Source organism: Molothrus aeneus, assembly GCF_037042795.1.
Source record: "Molothrus aeneus isolate 106 chromosome Z unlocalized genomic scaffold, BPBGC_Maene_1.0 scaffold_33, whole genome shotgun sequence".
In the NCBI taxonomy this organism is placed as follows: Eukaryota; Metazoa; Chordata; class Aves; order Passeriformes; family Icteridae; genus Molothrus; species Molothrus aeneus.
Genome location: NW_027098761.1, coordinates 2,086,959 through 2,106,701, shown reverse-complemented (window position 1 = coordinate 2,106,701; position 19,743 = coordinate 2,086,959). Strand labels below are relative to the sequence as shown.

Sequence of the window (19,743 nt, the reverse complement as noted above, 5' to 3'; positions counted from 1 at the left end):
CACTAAGGAAAGGAAGTTGCTTTGCTACAACTTCTCTCGTCCCCTGAGAATAAGCAGTTCTAAGGCTTTAGCTGATTTAGAAACACAAATCAGAGGGAACACGTCAAATTCTTACCTCATTCAGGGCAGCTTCCACAGCTTTCATTTGACTAATAATCAACTCTTTGTCTCTATTATAAAAGAAAACAAAACAAAACAAGAACAATGAAGTAACTTTATGGAACTGAAACTCTACCAATGTAGAAATTAATCTTCTGCTACTTTATGGCTGTCATGTCTTGTAAAATAATTGTTGATAACCCAAACTATGAGGATTTTCTCTCTTTTTCATATTTCCAGTGCCAACCCGAAATATAGTTCATGTACCACTATTTGGTGCATTTCCATATGAAAGATGCTTCTGTTGAGGATAAGCAATTAAAATTGAGATAATTATAGGCCTATCAATGAACAACCATCATGGCTTGGATATAGAGGTCATAAAAAGCCTCTAGCAGGATGGAATTATATTCTTGTATTGAAAACCACAGACAGATTCTGTTTATTTAATCTCTGTTGTTTATATTACAAAGGGAGAAATAAAACCTATTAGTTGTGAAGAGTTGCTGTAAGATTGAAGGAAGAGTATCTTTCTTTGTTGATATTCAGCTGCTATATACAGGAGAAAAAAAAATAAAGCCAGTTTTAAAGTTACTTCACATTAGAATAACCTTTTCTGGATATATATATATGGCCACAAGGAATGATCTCTACTGAAATGCCCAAAATAGATTGGGGCAGGATGAAAAGGGCAAGCTTTCTGGAACAAATCTTTCTGCAGGTGACACCTGCTTTGATCAACTCATACCAAATAACATTTGTCATTTTAATTCGCTTGTTAAACATTTAATTGATGACCATATAAATTGCATTATTTCCCTGGTGCATAAAACCCTTAAAGCTTCTCAGATATTGTTCTTCAGAGGTTGAATGATCCCAGGTATGATGAGAAATTTTAATTAACTAACATTTTTTTAGATCCCAGCCATGGAACAACAATATTCATAACACATACTTCAGACTATGAAAAGTATTAGACAACAAAGTCTGCAAAGACTTATTTTTTTCATATGGCATAAGAATTGGTTAGTAATAAGCTCCTTCAAGTCAAGGGGGCTCCTTTTGACCACCAGTCTTTTCAAGACCAGTGCCTGAGCCTTTAATGCCACTCCAGGTTATGGTGCAAGTGGTGTGGGGATTAGGTCTAAATCCAAAACTCCCTGAAATCAGCTGGAAGATCTATCTTGTACCACAGGAAAGGCGAGATCCAAAATGGGTTTCAGTCCCTTTGGCAGTGAAGACCTGTCCCCTAGCTGATGCTTCTGTATTTACTATAAATAAATTGTATCTGTCTATAAAAAGTTGGCGTGGAAACACAGAGACCAAACAACCATTTCTTAAATAAACAGAACTTTAAGGATGTGCCAAAGAGATGTTGTCAGATCAGTTAGATAGCACAGGTATTTTGTTTGCCAGTTATTTCAGCACCCAGAATTTGAAGCACTACTATGGGATAACCGCATAAAATGTATGACCTAATATTTTGAACTAACACTTGTTTTTAGAAGACTATCCCTGAATTTCAAAACAAAAGAGACGGATGTACTTTTCTCTTCTAACCTTACGCTGTCCAGGGAAGTAAAGCCCTGCCCATGGAAGTAGGAATTTCAATTTTTGTTCATTTAAAGTGACATCCCCCAGGCCCCAGGGCTCACTTTACTCCCTGTTCAAGGGCACGTTCTGCCTCCTCGAGAGTCTCCCACAGCTGCTTCTGGTCCTGCTCCATGTCTTTCAGGAGTTTCTCCTGTTGATCCAGAACTTGGTCTCTTTTCCTCAGCTCCTCTGCTGTATCAGGGAGGTCCTGCCAGCAGACAGAGAGCAGAGTTACTCTGTCGCCCAAAGAAACTTCACTTTATGCCACTGGCTACTGACCAACGTGGAAGACAAATTGATTGTGAAGTACATTTGGACCACTGCATCCTAAGGTTTTATGAATTTCCTAGCAAAAGCATTACTGACTCAGAACCCCCCTAGTTTTTAGTATATTTGCTATATATAAATGTGCTTTAGAATGCAAAATGATTGTAGGCAAAAAAAAACCCCAAAACAAACCCCCATTGAAGACTTTTTCTTAAACCGTTAAAAAAAAAACAGCTTAAAAAAATTTTAAAAGGAGTCTTTGAAGTGTTTTCGCAGTAGCCTAAAGTTCCAGCAGACTGAGTAGTGCGTGTGTATTTACTCCTGTTATTTTATTTACACAAGGACTGCGCTATTTGGCTTATTTCATGAAAGGTAATACTCTGGTAATACTCAGGACTGTTCCAGAAGAATAATCTTACCGTTGGAGATATGTGGCTTTTACTTAGCTCAGTAAATGAGTGTGATTCCAGTCTATTGCTCAGCTCCTGAACCCGTCGCTGCTGTTCTTGTAAAAGCAATTGTGCCTCATGCTCACGCTGCAAAGCATTTTGTAACTCCTCCTGTACATTGTCTTTGTTGATTTTCTGGAAAGAGAAACAAGTTGTGCCTGATTCTGTAACTATATTCAGTGGTTTCCCTACCATTGAGTGAGTTCCACTTGCCCACATATCAAATTCTAAAATAAACGCATGCTTATGATTAGTATTGAGGTTTTTTTAACATGAAGACATCACTGACCACTAAGATGGCAGACCAGTTAATTGCTGTCTTTTTTATAAAGAACATTCATGGAAAGTCTTGGCATTCATTATTCTATTCTAATTAGCACCGTGGGATGCAAAACTTCAGTATTTAGAAGGAAAAATATGCAGGTCAAGGTTCAGAATTTTAGTGGAGAGCTTCTTAACCCTTGTAAACACCTTTGTGGACTGTTCTTCCTGTCCAAAAACTGTTCCAGAAAGAAATAATTCTTCAAAGAAAGTTGTCATCTGCATTTCAACTACAATCTAATATGTGATCATTTTCATCTAACAGTCCAAAACCACTAAGGGCATAAAACCTGTTAAGAACAAAACTGAAGATGATTAGAGATTTTTGAGTTAAAAAAAAAAATCCATTTCACTAGCTAAGAATAGGAAGGACAATGGGTGAGACATCATCTAGCAGATATTCTTTGCTTAGAAGTGTTTGGATTGGGACACCCTGACAGGTTCTACCAACTAGGCTTCAGGTTAGGGAACCCACAGTGTCTCGGTAAGTCAATCACCAACAGCAAAAGACTCAGGGGAATTTTGTGCTACTGAGAATATAGACAAAAGCTTTTCCTCCCCCTGCCATAAAGTTACTTCTTCAGGGAAACAGACCCGCTAAAATTTGTCTTGTATTTATTATAACATTCATCAACATCCATACAGAGTTTCAACGGCTATCTTTATATTTCATTAACATTCCTATTGAATACCCCCATTCCCACTGACTTTACTCTGTTGAAGTGAAATCTTCTTTTAGGATACATAAATCAGATCAACATTTCCAACAAATGATAGAACCTGGATTGCTGAAGACCAAACTCTAATTTATACAGGATACCTCCTTCTACAAAGCAAAAGATAACTCCAGTGGAAAAGGGATATTTCTAAATAAATCTGTCTTCTGGTTTAGTGACATTTACAGGCAAGGTTTGTTGTACCGTGTTCGGTTAAAGTTGGACTGTTCTGTTCCCCCCTTGTTTGACAATGGTTCTGCCCTGGTTCTCCTTCCCATCCCTGTTAGTGTCTGTCACCCTAACTCCACCCCAGTTGGTATTGTATCCTTTAAAACTCCTCCCCGGGTTCCCCAGAAACCAATGTATCCTTTTCTCAACCCGTCCCCAGTGTCCTGCCAGTCACTCTCCATCCCCACCTTTGTTGCTAGAAGTTTCCAGTTGGAGAGTTGGATGATTGGTCCAAGGACCAGGGCCCCTCCTCAGTATTGTCCCCATTGGTGTTTTCCCTGTGTCAGTCCTTCGGATCCCACTCCCCACTGTGTCTCTATTGGTCCTAGGTCTGGCACCTCCCTTACCTCCTCCAGCTTTTAAAAACCGCTGTAAATCCCCTCCTCCCCATCTTCTCCTGCTGGTTCCCCTAGGATTCCCTAAATCCTGGATAAAACCGCAGTTGGAGTCCGCCCTCTTATTCCGCTGGTTGCAGCTTCAATACAGTCTCGTCCTGCACAAGGCAACACTTACAGCCGCAAGCTGGGCGTTGGCCTTAGGCGCTGTCCTGAAGCTGAGCTATGGGGACAAGTGCCCCCTGTGCTGCTAGCGGTGCTGGTTGGCTAGCTGGACGTCTTTCTCACAGCTGCAGTGCTGCAAAGGTTTCTGGAAAATTCTGCTGAAAGGAAATCAATTTTATGCTTGTTTTCCAAAAGAACACAAATCAAAAAATGTGTAGAAAGGAGGATCTCTTTTAAGCAAGAGAGCCTCCAAGTCAAATGCACTTACTTGCTGAACTTCACTTAATTGGCTCTGCAGTCTGTGGGGTTTTTCAGCATCTTTTTGCATCTCGTTGAAAGCCCATCTGCATTCTGCAAGCTACAGGTGCAGTGAGTGGGACTCTACCTCTGCTGCATGAAGCCTTTGTGAAAATTCAAATATTTCTTGCTGCAAAGTTGCTATGTTTCTCTGTCAGCAAACAGAAACAAGTTGATGGGCTATAAAATCTGCTATTTTAGCAATCAAATAAATAAGACTTAAGACTCAAGAAAAGAAAACATAATTTTTTCCTCCAGCTCGAAAAGACATACACAAGGACAAAAATTTGAACCTGTCACCTACCAAGGGTTACTGCAAATTCTGTTTACAAGGAACTACTCATTTCACCTAAGGTTTATTATGGAGATTATTAGAGAAAGAGTTTATCCTTTCATTTTGGTTAAAGGGAAGAAGGTTATTTTTACTGAAAGAAAGGATGGTAAACATGAGAAAGTAGAAAATAATCATAAAAAGCAACCTTAACATTTACATCAAGCCAATTTGTTTTTATAAGCTAATACAGATCTATCTATACAGATAGAACTTGAAAAAAAATCGTGTACTTGAATACACTAAACCTCCTCCAAAAATTCTTTCTCAATAAAAGAAAAGACTCATTCACACCCTAATGTGTGACAAATCAACTTGTGGAGTGTCCATATAGTAGCACTTGACTGCCCTGGACTCATCACCAGCCTGAAACCAAAGAAATGTTGCTATCAAGGGAGCTTCACCGTTGCTGTAAACCTTCTGTTTCCATGAAGGAGGACTGTCAATCTGCTTACTGTGCTGGGCAGTCTGTCATGGAATCCAGCTTCCAGGGCCTGGCATTTACTCTCTGGAGGCCACGAGCCAGCCTCTCTATCAGCGAGTCCCTCTCCAGGTAGGCTCTGCACCCACGAGCGTTCCCTTGAACTGTCTCCATCAGAAGGCTCAGGTTGTCCATCAGTTGTGCAAAGCAGTTCCTGGCTGTGCCAATCAGCGAGTTACTAGAAAGCCAGAGCTCTGAATCTTTAAGAAAAAAACAACACAAAGGAAACATTGAGCAGGTTATTAGTTCCCGTTCCTTGTAATATCACGTTCTTTTTCACTTCTACAGGATGGAAGCTGTAAATATTCTGAAACACAGAATGCTGAATCTGAAACACTGTTCCAACTTTGCTTTTAAAGGATATGAATTCAATTTCTTGAAAACAGCATGATCAAAGAAGAAAGTGCCTGAAAGTGAATCCAAACCCATTTGATTCAATGGCAACTTTGATCCCAATTTAGGGTTTAGGCTTCTGGAAAATGCATCATCTTGTCTTTGTCCTGTTATTTCCCTTTCTTCACATAAAGTATCCCTCTTCTAAGATCCTTTCTTCTGGGACAAAAATGTGGGGATTCTAAAAGTAGAGGTTAATAAAGAACCAGGGATGGCAGAAATGCAGATGAACCAAGGGAACGTGTATCAGTTCTCACTGTAAATAAATTCCAGAAACACTTTCCAGCCTTCAGCTTCCATGGCTCTATATACTGAAAGGATAAAATATCCTATCAGCTGCTTAAGAAAATTAATCTGTTCCAACAGTACAAAGATGTGATCATTCAGAGAATGTAGAAAAGAGGACCTATTTTACCCTGTAATCAAATTACTCTTTCAGGGAAACAGCCCCACTAAAATTTGTATTGATTAGCTCAGGATATAACCTCTAGTCAAAGGCTTCTATCATAAATATCAGAAATATCTCTTCAGAGCTATGATCCAGAATAGCTGGATTTAGATAAAATCATAAAAATGGGAATGATATTGACCACCCTGACTTATTTATTTTTTAACTATATTTCTGCTACAACAATATACAGTTAAAATTACCTTGGTTGCTGAGAACACCCTGCAGTTCTGAGATGGAACTGATTATTGCGGTATAGAGGTTAGAGCTAGACAACCAGTGAAGTGCTTCAATACAGTCAACTCCTTCCTCTGCAAAACCTGTTAAAGAGAATTGCAGCTAGCAGGATAAGTAAATCACTAAACTATGGCACACTGCTGCCTCCAGCTGTTTCAGAAATTAACCAAAAATAAGCATATAAACAAGAAATCAGTCAAGACAATTTAGACTGTTTTAAGCGTGCTTCCAGAATGACTCAAAAAAAAAAAAGTCGATGAATCTTGTAATTTGGAAAACATTTTTAATACCATTTATCATTGTAGAGGGAAATCTAAACTGGTCTGGCAACAGAAAGGGGCAATCTAGACATAATCTCTAAAGAAAATTTTGAAATCCTATGCTAATATTTTACCTGAATCAGAAAGCATTTTTGTGGATTTTTAGGAAATAAATATGAAAAATTATTTTTAAAAAAAGAGGAAATACCTTTTCCAAAAAAAAAAAAAAATAGGAACATTGCAAGATATTTACCACAGAGAAGATGCTGTAGCACCTAATTCTGAAATCCATAACACAAATATCAAAACCACCAGATAGTGTTGAGTTCATGTGCATAATTGCAATTTTACCTGCAATATTTAACATAAGACTGGGCATTTCCTCTTCGAGTGAAATAAATTCGTCAAGCAATATAAAAACATAAATCTGTAAATAACATTTGTCAAAATGTCATTAAATATGTCTTTATGCCCTAGCAAGAAAAATATTATTCCTCTTTGTTATTCCCTAAGCGTGTAATTTGGTTTAACTCTTTAAGAACATTTCACTTACGTGGCACAGGATGCCTGCCTCTGGATTCTCCCAGACAAACTTGAATTCCAGAGCTTCCTCTGCATCCATCTGTCCAGATGACAAAGGTACAAGAATATCGGGCCAGAGCCCTCAGCCTGTTAGCAGCCAGAACTGCGATCACAGCTCTTCGGAACACATAAACCAGGTTCTTGGCTCTTCTCTGCCTCAGCCTGCCTTTGTCCTGGTTTCTTTCCATGACAGCAGGGAGAGCATAAAGGAGGCTGACGATCTTGTGGTTCAAGAGTTAGTGCTGGTTCACCTGTTCCTGGAGAATGTCTCTTTGGCAAGACGTGGCGCACAGTCGGCCGTAGAGAGAGCACAGGGCCCCTGACAGCAGCGCACAGGCTGCCAGCAGGGGTGAGCGTGCCTTGAAAGCATCTAATAATGGATTTTTCAAGGAATTGCTTTCCTGGGCCAGTTTGTCGGAGAGTTGTTCGAGGCCATAGAGTTTTTGCCTCATTTTCTGCACCGTTTCTTCACATTCCTGTGACAGAAACAAACCAAACAATAATGGAAGAAACAATAACTACGTGGTTTTTACCTAGACAAGAATGAAAAGAAAATTTAGCTTTGCCATTCAAATGATGCATTAAAGGAGCAAAAGTTGCTAGTAATAATCGTGATGAAAGTATCTCTTCTAGTAAGCAATTACAGAATTAGATGTCTGAAACAAAAACAGTGGTAGGAGGGAAATTTCCATGATCATCAATTGCAAATGGACTCCTGATTTCTGAAAACAATCCACCAACACCATGACAGCTCACAGAAGGTCCAACACCACCTGTCTGCCCACAAGACAGTTTTAGGAATTGACTTAACAATAGTAATAACATCCTCCAGTTTCAGAGAGAACACTGCTGTACCGAGCAGAAAGCCCCAGTGGAAGTGAGAGGAAAAACATAAGAAGTCTGGAACATGAAAGTAGACAGATTAAATTTTTCAGCATGCAAAGACTTCCAGTCCTGAAATCCGCATCAAATACAGCATTATTCTGTGAAGTTGCAGTAACTGACAAATAACAAGGGACATCTATTTCCTTTATTCACAACGCTTTTAATTGAAACAGGTGCGAAGGAGTGTGATGATAAAGACAGTAAATGGTGGTTGTAGAAGAACAGGGAACATTCTGGATTGCAAATAACTCATCTAGCAAGGAGTGACAGTTTCACACTTTTAGGCCACTCCTCACTGTAGTATCAGAAAAACAGAGTTGCTTAACACCATTGAAATCTACCACTGCTCTTAGGGTCAGTACATATGTAACTAAATTTATCCCCAGGTTTATCCACATGATTGTTATTCTCTACAATCTCTGCAAATGATGATGCTGAAAAAGTAGCTGCTGCCCTCAGTAATTCTCAAAACAAGCCAATTTGATCTTCCAGCTTTAACATTCTCAGAAAAAGAATCTGCCATCTGTAGGTGAAATCAGGCTTCTCAGCTGGGCCTGCAGACTAAATTCTCTTCAACAAATGCTTCATCAAAGTAATTGATTCTTATTTGAGTGATGTTAATATTAGCACAGGGATGGGTTGGCTTGTTGTTTGGTTTTGGAGTTTTTTAAACTTTAAACGTCTACTGAAATTCCCAAATGACCTTTAACTGCTAAGAGGCTTCAACTATTGAAATAATCTATTCAACTTTTAAGGAAAAAAAGTTAGAAGTTCACAGCACCATACCTGTGATCTTGCATGAACTTCTGCAAGGATGTTTGAGTACTGCTGTTCAAGATATTGCTTTTCTTTCTGCCACCAGTGTTCCTTTGCTTTTAACTGTTCAGACATTTTCTCCAAAGCATCCTCCTGGTTCTGCTGAAGGTCGTTCATAGTGTCGGTCTTGTGCTTGCAAATATATTCTAGGTGAGCTATCCGTGTGACAAGCATTTAAGAAGAAATTCTTATTTACCTTTTCACTTTAGGTTAAGCACAGCCTATTCCAGCATCAAATCTAAACTGCAGTTTTTTCAATACTTTGATTAAAACTAAGTAAAACCCTTTCATGGCAGATGAATTACTTGGTTCTGAAAACAAAACTGAAATGTATTTTGAAGCAAAGTATTTTATTTGGTTTCAGTTTTGCTATCCTTCTACCACCTTGCAGAGATATTTGTCACCCTCTTTGCAGGAAACCTGAGCCAGACACTTCATAGATTTTTTTTTAATGATCGTATTAAATTTTAGGAAATTAGTAATCCAAGTCTATCCTTTAGAAGTTTGTGATGATTGCAAACAATAATTAAAACACAGCCTTTAATTTTTTGTTTGTTTGTTTGTGGGTTTTGGTTTTTTTCTTTTGTTGAAAAGCCAAGAGATTCCAGCTTATTATTAAGTTTTAAAACAATTTTAGGGAATTCTAGCACAGAGAATTTTTTCCTTACAAGTAGCTCATAAGTTTAGGATGTATTTTCAACAAACATGAAGGGATTCACTCTTGTGCTTGAACACTGCACCTCATGCAAGCTAAATGGAGGAATGAACCAAGCCAACAATGATCCTCAAATGCACACACCTGAACTTTCTGCTCCTAGAAAATATCGAGATACTTCCAGATAGACCACACTGAACTGTGTGGAGAAAAAGTTTTTCAGCACAGTCTAAAAGCCCAGAAAAGCTGCTAAGTACATGAGAAGAGCCCTAGAGACCTCATAATCAGTCTCAATAACAAGGCCTAACTAAAAAGCAAGCAACAATAAGACACAAGCCCTACAAACGCTGCCAGCAGTGTTCACCTTCCCTTCCCTTCCCTCTTTCCTCATCTACTTCAAAAGAGAAATAAACCAGAACACAAAGTGATACCCTAAAGAGCTCTTCAGGCATAGCTTAGTCTCTGGAGCCAGCTGAGTTATTTTAAAAGGGGCTTTTTCCTTCATAAAAGCAGAAGGTTTTCTGGGGAGAAAGGCCATGTAAGCTCACTTGCTTTAAAACCACTCAGAAAAGTACAACTCCTCCTTCATGCAGACCCTGACATGTTTTATAATAGGTATTTCTGTTGTGTTTCTGAATAAAAATGTCATAATCCAAAGTTACAATTCAACAAAAAAACCCACACTGGCATTCTTTCAAGTAGTACGTCTGAATCATAAACACATAATTAAAAGGTGATATTCCTGGAGAAAGTGTATTCTGCCTCTGGATTCAAGTAAAAGAAAGACTTGATTTATGACTGTAAATGACTATGTTCAGAGAATTTCTTCATCAGTAAGATGAATTTATTATCTTTTAATTAGGTTCCTGTGGCTACTATCAGATTGTCCTTTCAGAAGATCCTGCACAGAAGGTGGAGCTGAGAGACTTGATGCACACTCCAGTCACATCTGAATGCCCCTGGCAACAAAGTGAGCAGTGGACAAGCCAGAATTAATGGTGCTCATTTGTTAGTGTCCAAATCCTTTTGGGGGGATGAATATCAGTCCTTTTTAACGAGACTGCAGTGTGAACAAATGTCACTGAGCTCAGCAGAGACAGCTGATGCCTGGGGACACTCACCCTCTGGTTAGCCTTGCTGAAGTTCGAGAGCAGGGCTTCAATATTCTCATGCAAGAGAGATGGACATGTCCCTCTGGAACACAAAGAAAAAAATTAATTGCTGTAGCTGGGCAATGTTCAAATCAAAAGAGATGCATCCTATGTGTGGTAGCAGTGGTGCGCGCAGCTGAAAATGAGCCCTCAAGGCTCATTCTCACAGCTTTACAAAATTCCTCAGTTCATTTCTAATAATTGCAGCCATAATAGTGCATAATATTACAGCAGAGTAAGAAAAGAGATTTCACAAAATTTATCTAATTAGACACAGTATGTAAATAAAGTATGTGAGTAAATCCCAGTCCTGTGGGGGCCACAACCAAGACCTGGCACAGATAAAAATTTCCATGCTCTTAGTGGATGCAATTCATTCACCCATGTTAATACCTTGAGGTGCCTCCAAATTGTGCCCCAACACTTGCACAGCACACAGAATACTGTCCAGTTGGCCTGGCAGCACAACACACTCTAAATTCCTTTAAAAACTTGTTTTGCATGGATTAGATATGATTAAACAGCTGGCCAAAATGGGCCTACAGCTCCATCAGTGAAACTCCACAAGCCATGCCTCATTTATTTACAGTGATTTTAATCAGTGGTATATGAAATTGATTCAGATTATAAATAAATTTTAGCAACAACAGCATACAATAGAAATTCAATTCTTCATACTTTTAGTACATACAAATGCCTTAGAAACTTTTTAAGCTAAGATAATAGAAAGCTGTTTCTCAAATGCTGTCTTAGTACAGTCAGAGATCAAGATAAGATTATCCAACTGGAGTGGAAAGAGCATATTCAGGAAGCATAAAAATAGTATAAAATATGAAAAAATACTGTACAGGTTAGGAAAGCAGGAAGGGAAAATGAAGGGAAGAGAACACAGTGACATTTTTAGCCAATTTAAGTATGGGTATAGCAAAGACCAACAGCAATATATTAAATGTGATCTATACTTAGGTTCTGCTACAGTCTTCTGCTTTTTCATTTTGGGCAGCAAAATCGGAGCTATCTCAATGGAGTAAACAGGATCACATACAGGCATTCTGCTTCCCAAACAAATAGAAACAGCTTTGGGAAAAATGCAAAGCCATCCAAGGCAATAAATACCTGATCTCATAAGGCAACCACTAATACAACTCTTCCAAAAATGAATATTTTATCACCTGCTCAGGACAGTCTTGTGGTTTGAACGCCTTTGAGTAAAACAATTAAAACAACCAGCTCTATGAATATGACAGTGGGACAATTATTATTAGTTTTTAACCTTTCAATAACGTAACATTAATTTTGAGTCTAGCATTAAATACTGTTTCCATTACCAGAAATCTTGATCATGAATGGAATCTTGCCCATAGTTCTTGTCATGTCATATATTTTACTAAGGAATACAAATAAAAAGGAAAACTCCTACCACAGCAACAGCTAGCAAGCACTTCAGGTTTGGAAGCAAGCACTTCAGTAGAATATTTTTAGCTTGCAATTGTGTTTTGTAGTTAGAAATAGCAATCATTAATGCCTGTAGTTAGGGCAGACAGTTGCTTTTCTCTGTAGGTATTCCTTTTGTGCCTGATGAAATGACTTTTTCAGGCTAAGTAGGCCAGCAAATGTCTTTTAATGCATTAATGCTTGCATGGAAGAAGCTGTTATTCTCCCAGAAAGAAAAAAGAAGATCCTGATTTTATTTGCCTCCAGTTTATGAATGACAGATCTGCCTGGGCAGTGGACAGCACTAAGACAAAGTGTGGAATAACTCCATCAGCTGAACAAAAGACACCCACAAATCTGAAGACTCTCTGATGCAGGTCTCTGCTCCTGTCCACAGGGAACAGACCTCATGCACCTTCCATGCTCAGAGCTCTGACAGAGAAAGAGGAGAAGTTTGCAAGCCACCAGCAAAAAAAATGTATATTGCTAAGAGTAGAAAGAGAGCAAATGTAACCACACAATGAAAGGAGAGATTTTCTAAACATGCTGACAACTTTCCTTTGTCCCTGCTGCTATGCAAAAAGATGGCAAAATTGTTATTCAAGGTGTAGCTGGGTAAAGAGAGTAGAAAAGCCCAAAGTGGTCATATAAAAGGAGAAAGTGTTCAGAAAATAATCCAGCGAAATACATCCAATGTGCCAAATCCACAGCAAAACAAGTAAAAAACAAAACAACAAAAAATCCTCTCTGCTTTTCCACCTGAATGCTTGAAACAATTTTCAAGCAATTTTTACAGTCAAATACTTGCACTAAAACTAAAAGGGTGTATGAAATAGAAATAAGCATTTTTACAATGATAGCTAATGAAACTTGACAAAAAAGTTAGGTAGAAAGAACATTCTTCACATGAAATGATCATCAATATCTACAAAATGCCTTAATTAGGAATGCCAGTACATCCTACCCATACTTAAAAAATATTTTCAAATTAGCTTCTCCAAGGCATTGGTTACATTTATTCATGTAGTAAATTTTTTTAAAGGTAACATAATAACAACAAGGGTGAGAGAACGGCAGAATTCTTCTACAGCTCAGCGCAGCAAATGCAGCAAATCCTCACCTCAGTAAATATTTTGACAGTATGTTTTAAAAAACCTAAGCAAGTGTGTGCTATAGATGATTAATCCAATATTTCTGGGTGGGACGTGCCTGGCCCCATCTGACCCTTGCTGCTGGACCAAAGGCGGCAGCTGAGGTGTTTCACCTCAGAGACACCTTTGGCCGGCTGGGTGCTGCAGCTGCGCACTCGCAACAAATCCAGGCATAGTAGAAACTCAGTCTACCTCTGGTGGAAAAGGTTCAGGCAACGGTGAAGAGAAAGGAGAGGATTCTATCGTAGAGTTTTAATCCAGAGTTTTATTCCAGGATGGTAGACCTCTGAAAGAGCTCCCAGTAGAATCCCAACCGCATGGTCCCGTCTTCTTTTAAGCCCCAGGCACAGGGGGAAGGGAAGGGACAGGTGAGGCACCGACCAGGTGTGAGGAGGGGAAGGCTCAAGGGATACAGACACTTGGACAGGCCAATGAGCCCGGACCTGAGGGGCATCTTTTGAACGTCTGCCAACCACACCACGACCCTGCTGGAATGTTAAGATTGATGGACAGCTCTCAGCAGGTAACAAAAGGGGAAAGGAAAGGTTGGCACACCTGAGGGGTTGGGATAGGTGAAACAGGAAGTGGCATCACACTGCAACAGTGTGCCACATTTTTTTCCCTACTACTGAGCTTTTATTTCAATTTACTATTTCCTATGGAGGCTCTTTTCCCTTACTATTGAGCCTTCATGCAGGCTGAAGCTGTCTGGAGGAGCCACTAATGTTGCATTGGAATCTTGAGCTCTCTTCCTTTCCTCAACCTGGTCTTTCCATTGCACACCGGAGGATAAACGCTGTCTTCATGAACTGGAAAGTTTCCACAAAAAAGATGCTTTAATCAAAATGACTTTTGTCAAATGCACTGTGTTCTTTTAAAGGATAATCAATGGATTTGGCAGATACTACTTTAGCACATCACATGGATTCTGAAGCTGCTTGCTTTTCTGAATTGAATGAAGAAATTTATATTCCTTCTAAGAAAGATTTTTCAAGAGGTAATATTTTCAGTTACCAAGCCTCGTGTCATGCAATTCATAAGATTATTTGGATGTGGCCTCAAAGTTACATATAACAAACAGAATTCTTCATATTTTAATTAACACAACAGCTGTCTTCAGAGAGACCATGTCACATCTTGCATCATCAATGCTGATTTCAAGTACAGTTCTTGCTCTTAAGGTTTCCACATGCCTGACTCTACTCTGTCTGGCTTTTAAAGCAGACTGCCCAGAATTTTAATCTGTTCTTGTACTGTGTCAGTCAGGAAAACAGATCTATCAAGAGCCTGGCATGACTAAACAGGCAGCTGAAGAGGAAACTCCAAGGCCAAACAATAGCATAAAGGACACAGAAGCACAGAGAGAGAATCCAAGGAAGAATTTTAAAAGATTGCCTGAGGATTTAGGCACAGTGTCAGGAAAACCAAAAGCTTGCTTCAAATTGATGTTTGCACAGCAGGACAAAGGCTTTTCCAGCTCAAGTTTTAAGTATCTTACTAAAAAATATCTCCATCACCATGAATCTTGTATGAGTTCCTCAGGCCACAAACTTCCTTTCTTTTAGGAAAAACCAGTTTCTTTCCTTCTCCACTACTACTTGTGTAAGTCAACATAAACACCTGTGTATACAGAGCCATATAGCTCCAGGCTGAAAGAGAGCTCACCCAAGTTCTGCTACCACACGCACAGCAGACTGTGCTGGCCAGGAAACATCCCAAGAGATTTCCTCTGCTCTCACACTTTTCAATATTTTTTAACCATTTAAAGCTTTCTACAGCCATTCAAAAGTTGAAAATAAAGATTATCCACTATAAATGATACACAACTTCTTGACAGGAGTCTTAGAGATCCAACTGACTCACTGAAGTGGAAAACAATGTTTTCATAATAATCTAAGTGTATATAGAAAAGCCATCTTTTCTAGACCTGCTGGCTATCTTTTCCTACACTCACCCCAACCACTGCTGCAGGCTGGACCTAACCATAACTATGATTTTCAAAATTTTTGGTTTGGCAAATAATCTGTAACAGGCTAGTTATTATCTGTACCATTCACGATACCTTTGGTTACTGATATGGGCCTGTTATAGATGGACTGCCAGGTTCTGAACCTTCAGTTTGGTTTGGCACATTGCACCAGATTTTCTGCTGACTGAAAAATGCAGGGACTGTAAAGTGCGAGGAAAGACTACCATGGTCTTGAATGCTGTTCACTGTTCTCTTCTGCTTTTTATAAGTGAATATATTCTATTAATTCTATATGGAATTAGAAAGCATTTAACACACATACAAATGGATTAATACATAGAGTTCAAAACAGAAAGAAATAGATATGCTGACCAAAAGCACATTTTGTTCTCCTTGCATGGTGTTTGGATTTTCCTGTTTTCCATTATTTATATTACAGAAGTTTTCCAGGGGAATTCTATTCATGAAGTAGAGTCATAAAAGGGTGGGATGAACAGTAAAAGCTACACTTGCACTCAGAGCAAGCTCATGTGGAGCTTGTTCATGTACATAAACAAGGAAGAAAACCTTCTGAGGTCTTCACCCATAAAAGATAAATCTCTAACTTCACGGAATGTTACTTTTCCAGCTCCTTTGTATGTTGTAAAAGTAGAGAGGGAATAAAAGAACCTGAATCATCACAATTTATTTAATCATCACTTCAGAAATCCAAGTGCCTGTACTTAGAGAAGGTCATAAGAAAATAACTGACTGAAGAAGTGGCAATGCTTGTTTGTGTTCCTCAGAAAACCAGAAAAAAAATAGGAAATTCCCTTTTGTTTTCTCATTTAGTTCTTCAAAAATCCACTAGGAAGGCTTCGTTAGTCAGTACAAGATCACTCAACAATCATCTTACAGGGTTTTTCACTTTTTTTTTTAATAAACCCTAATTGCTTTAATGGATCAAACCCTGTGTGACAGTTTAGTAATACAAAAATTTAATATTCAAGTATGCATATCGCATTTTTTCATCTATTCAAACTTTTCTGGTAACAGCAGATGTAATAGCTGAAATGTATTCTGAATAGTTACATTTGGAACTGCAGTCTCAGGATGCATTAATATCTCACACCTAGAGAAGCTGGGTGAATGCACTCTATCTCTGAAATTACCTAAGTGCCCATTCCAAAGATATAGGACAGAATATTTTAGCAGTTTAACTATTGTGAAACATTTCCTTTTCCCTCACACTTTCAATGCTCCTTTGAATTCTAAAACACAAGAATGTGACATTTTATTTGACTATTGATTCTATTAACTTGATGGTTCCCTGGAAATAAAGGAGATATTTTTCTATTACCTTTTACAGTCTTGACAATCATTGCAAAAACTCTACTCAGTGTTTTCCCTGGAGCAAGGAAGTCTTAACATTTTTGGAAGATGGCACCTTTACAAGTTCATCTTCTATTTTACTGCAAACATCTACCAACTATTTAATCAAAAGTTTACCTGCATGACTTCTGTAGTGTATTTACATTCTACATGTGCTCGTCTTGCTGCTGCAGCATCTTCCTCCAGTTCCTTTATTTTCACTGCAGCTGCCTAAAAGTAAGTACATTTAAAAAATATCTATGTCCAGAAAGATGATAACATCATGCAAAGACAACTTAATTTCGTCAGTTTATTAGGGCTCCATAAACCAACCTGTGGTATCTGAACTACTTGCACTTTGGAACTGTGAAAACTCATGTCAATAAATAAAGAAAAGGAAACAATTACATATCCAGAATATTAAAGTAATATTTTCTATTTAGTTAAAGAAATTGATGTAGGATTATGTTCTTGCTACAGTTTTTATAGTCACAGATACCTGTCTCTACATAAAGGCCTGGACATGGTATTTCAGTTGAAAAAATGTTTTTAGCAGAAGCAGTAACTACAGAGCCGCTATAATAGAAATTCACAGGAAATTTCCACTACATTGTTTCCTTTCAAAAGCATCATCTCACTTTGACTGATGATTGATTTGAAAAGAACAATACACCCCAAAATGACTTCTGCCTTCAAGTGATGCCAGAAAGATGAAGAAAAGGACATTCATATTAAAAGTAATTTAGGACACTGAAGGTTACACAGATACAAGTCAAGTCATTGATTTTGGACAGGTAAAGCAAAGGAGCAAGCATGTGAGACTGAATCCTAACTCTAAGCACTTCAGTTAGGGAAACGTTAACTGAAAAATAAATTAATACATCAAATGAACATACGAGCTGTTGGCAATAAATTTAAACTCTGTATTAGCTCACTCATTCACAAAAGGAAATAATTGAGAAACAGCGATCTGTGGAAGGCCTATTAAAGAGAAAGTCACAGCACAGAGCTTACCAAACCCACTCCACAAAAGCATCAGCCAAAAGGCTTAAGCTTTGCCTCCTCCCACAAGATCTATCTGCTTAAGATGCTTCAATAAAAAATAAAAAAATCACAAATCCTGCGCAAATACTCCCTCTGTACCCATATTGCTAAGAGTACTTTCCCAGTGACATAAACCCCTTTCCATCTGCAGTTCAAACACCACTCTCAGGTCAGGCTCGCAGCATCCACCTGTGAATCCACCTTTCCTGCCAAGTGATGCTCTGCATTTTGTTATTAAAAAACACGGGGCACTCATAGCCTAACTCAGAGGTTTCACCCCTCAGAAATGAAACTGCTCAGTTGTGCCAGTGTTTGCTGAGGCTCCCAGCAGCAGGCAGAAAGCTTTACCTCCAGTTCTTGGAGGAAGCTCTCCTGCCGTTTATTCTTGATTTCCAGACAGGGGCCTGGAGCTTCAGCACCTTGGTGCAGCCACTGTGCTCTGCCTCCATATCCTTCAACTTCTTGGCTATGCTTTGCAGGGCAGCATTAGTTTTCTAAAGATAAATAGGTAAAGGAATAAATCAATACATCAAGAGGCACTTTTTCTAAGATAAAGTATTGCAGTTGAGAGTTCAGCTGCAGTTTGAGAGGAATGGAGACTGCATCAGAAGATGATGTTAGAATTTTAAAATCTACGACGCCAGCACACGTCAACAGAAGTGTTTACCCAACAGCAGACGTGCTTTTGATTCACCACCAAGAAATCTGTGTTGGCCCAAAAATCACTGTGAACATGATCTTCTGTGGTAACACTAAAATCAATACCAGATCTCCACTGGAAACCTTTCCCTAAAAGAGTACAGCCCTTCCAATCTCTTCTTTCTCCCAGCTCAGTGGCAATGAGAGAAACAGAGTGCATTTGGTGAAATTATGCATGGGGACAAAAGTTCATTTCTGTTATGATTTTGATTGCTGAAACTTCAGATGTTTTTAGAAACAGTTAGTCCCACAGACTAAATAATTTTGATTTCTGCTTTTCTGAAAAGCATTTTCTTCTTTCTAGAAACTGAGTTTAAAAACTTATGAAATATGAAGTCCTGAGTAGAATAAAATAAGATGGTCCCCACTTCAATTTCTGCATACAGAAATTGAACTCAGCTAGAGGCTGGAAGCATTATTGACATTACTGGACACTGCAGCTCCATCAAGTCAATGCTACAGAATCCTCATTGTCCATATGAATTTGGATTAAATTTAAGCTAATCCTCTAGCTTTGCACATCCAGCAAGACAGGTTTCTACCTTTCAGAATGCAAAATAAATAAATAAATAAGCCAAAATTAACTGTTTTCTACATTTTCTAACATTTCTTCTCTATAACTGGAAAGATACAGAGAAATATTTATTTCTTCAGGTTTATCTTCCAAATATTAACAAATGTGAACTGGGAAATGTGAAATAAGTAACAAATAGTTTGCTGTGAAATACAACAAAAAATTTTAAAATATTTTCGACTGGAAATATAATTAACATCAGAAAACTAAAATTGTTGTGAGTATATCAAGCTCGTTAAACAAGTCGGCATGAGCTGTAGGATTTCAGAATTTTGAAGAATTTCTGAACTTTTTGGAGGTGATATGACTGTTGAATACTATCCCCGTAGCCACCTGCAAATACAAATATTTGCTCATGAAAAACACAGCTGGTTTTTTGTTTTTTGTTTTTTTTTTTTAAACCGTTTGTGAACGACACACTCTCCCAATTATTTGAAGGAAAAAAGCGTGCAGGGATATGAACTCCTCCCTAACCACGAGCTGCTGCTATTGCCCTTCCTACCAAATCCGACCCCTCCTACCCCAGGCCAGGATCCGCCCAATAGATCCTGTCACAAAGCAGGGAGGGTGATTTTTCCTGTGTGCTCGTTCCAGAGGCACATTTCAATACTCCATGACTCCACTCCCACGCCTACCTCAGCATTTTCACCGCCAAGTTCAGAATTACGGTTTGTGCAGTGTAGTTTTTCCAGCCAGGATTTGCCTACATGCTCAGAATCGCACTTCTCTGCACGTATTAAGACCACAATTAAATCTCCTTTCATTTTAAAACTCAGAATAACTAAAGGATTTAAACTGGGCCTATAAATACAC

General features: G+C 38.6%; 1 pseudogene; it reads right to left on the bottom strand.

Moving 5' to 3' along the window:
* Positions 1-1,750: 1,750 nt before the first annotated feature.
* The window catches only part of LOC136569485 (coiled-coil domain-containing protein 171-like), a 30,020-nt pseudogene continuing 12,027 nt past the window's right edge, over positions 1,751-19,743 (bottom strand).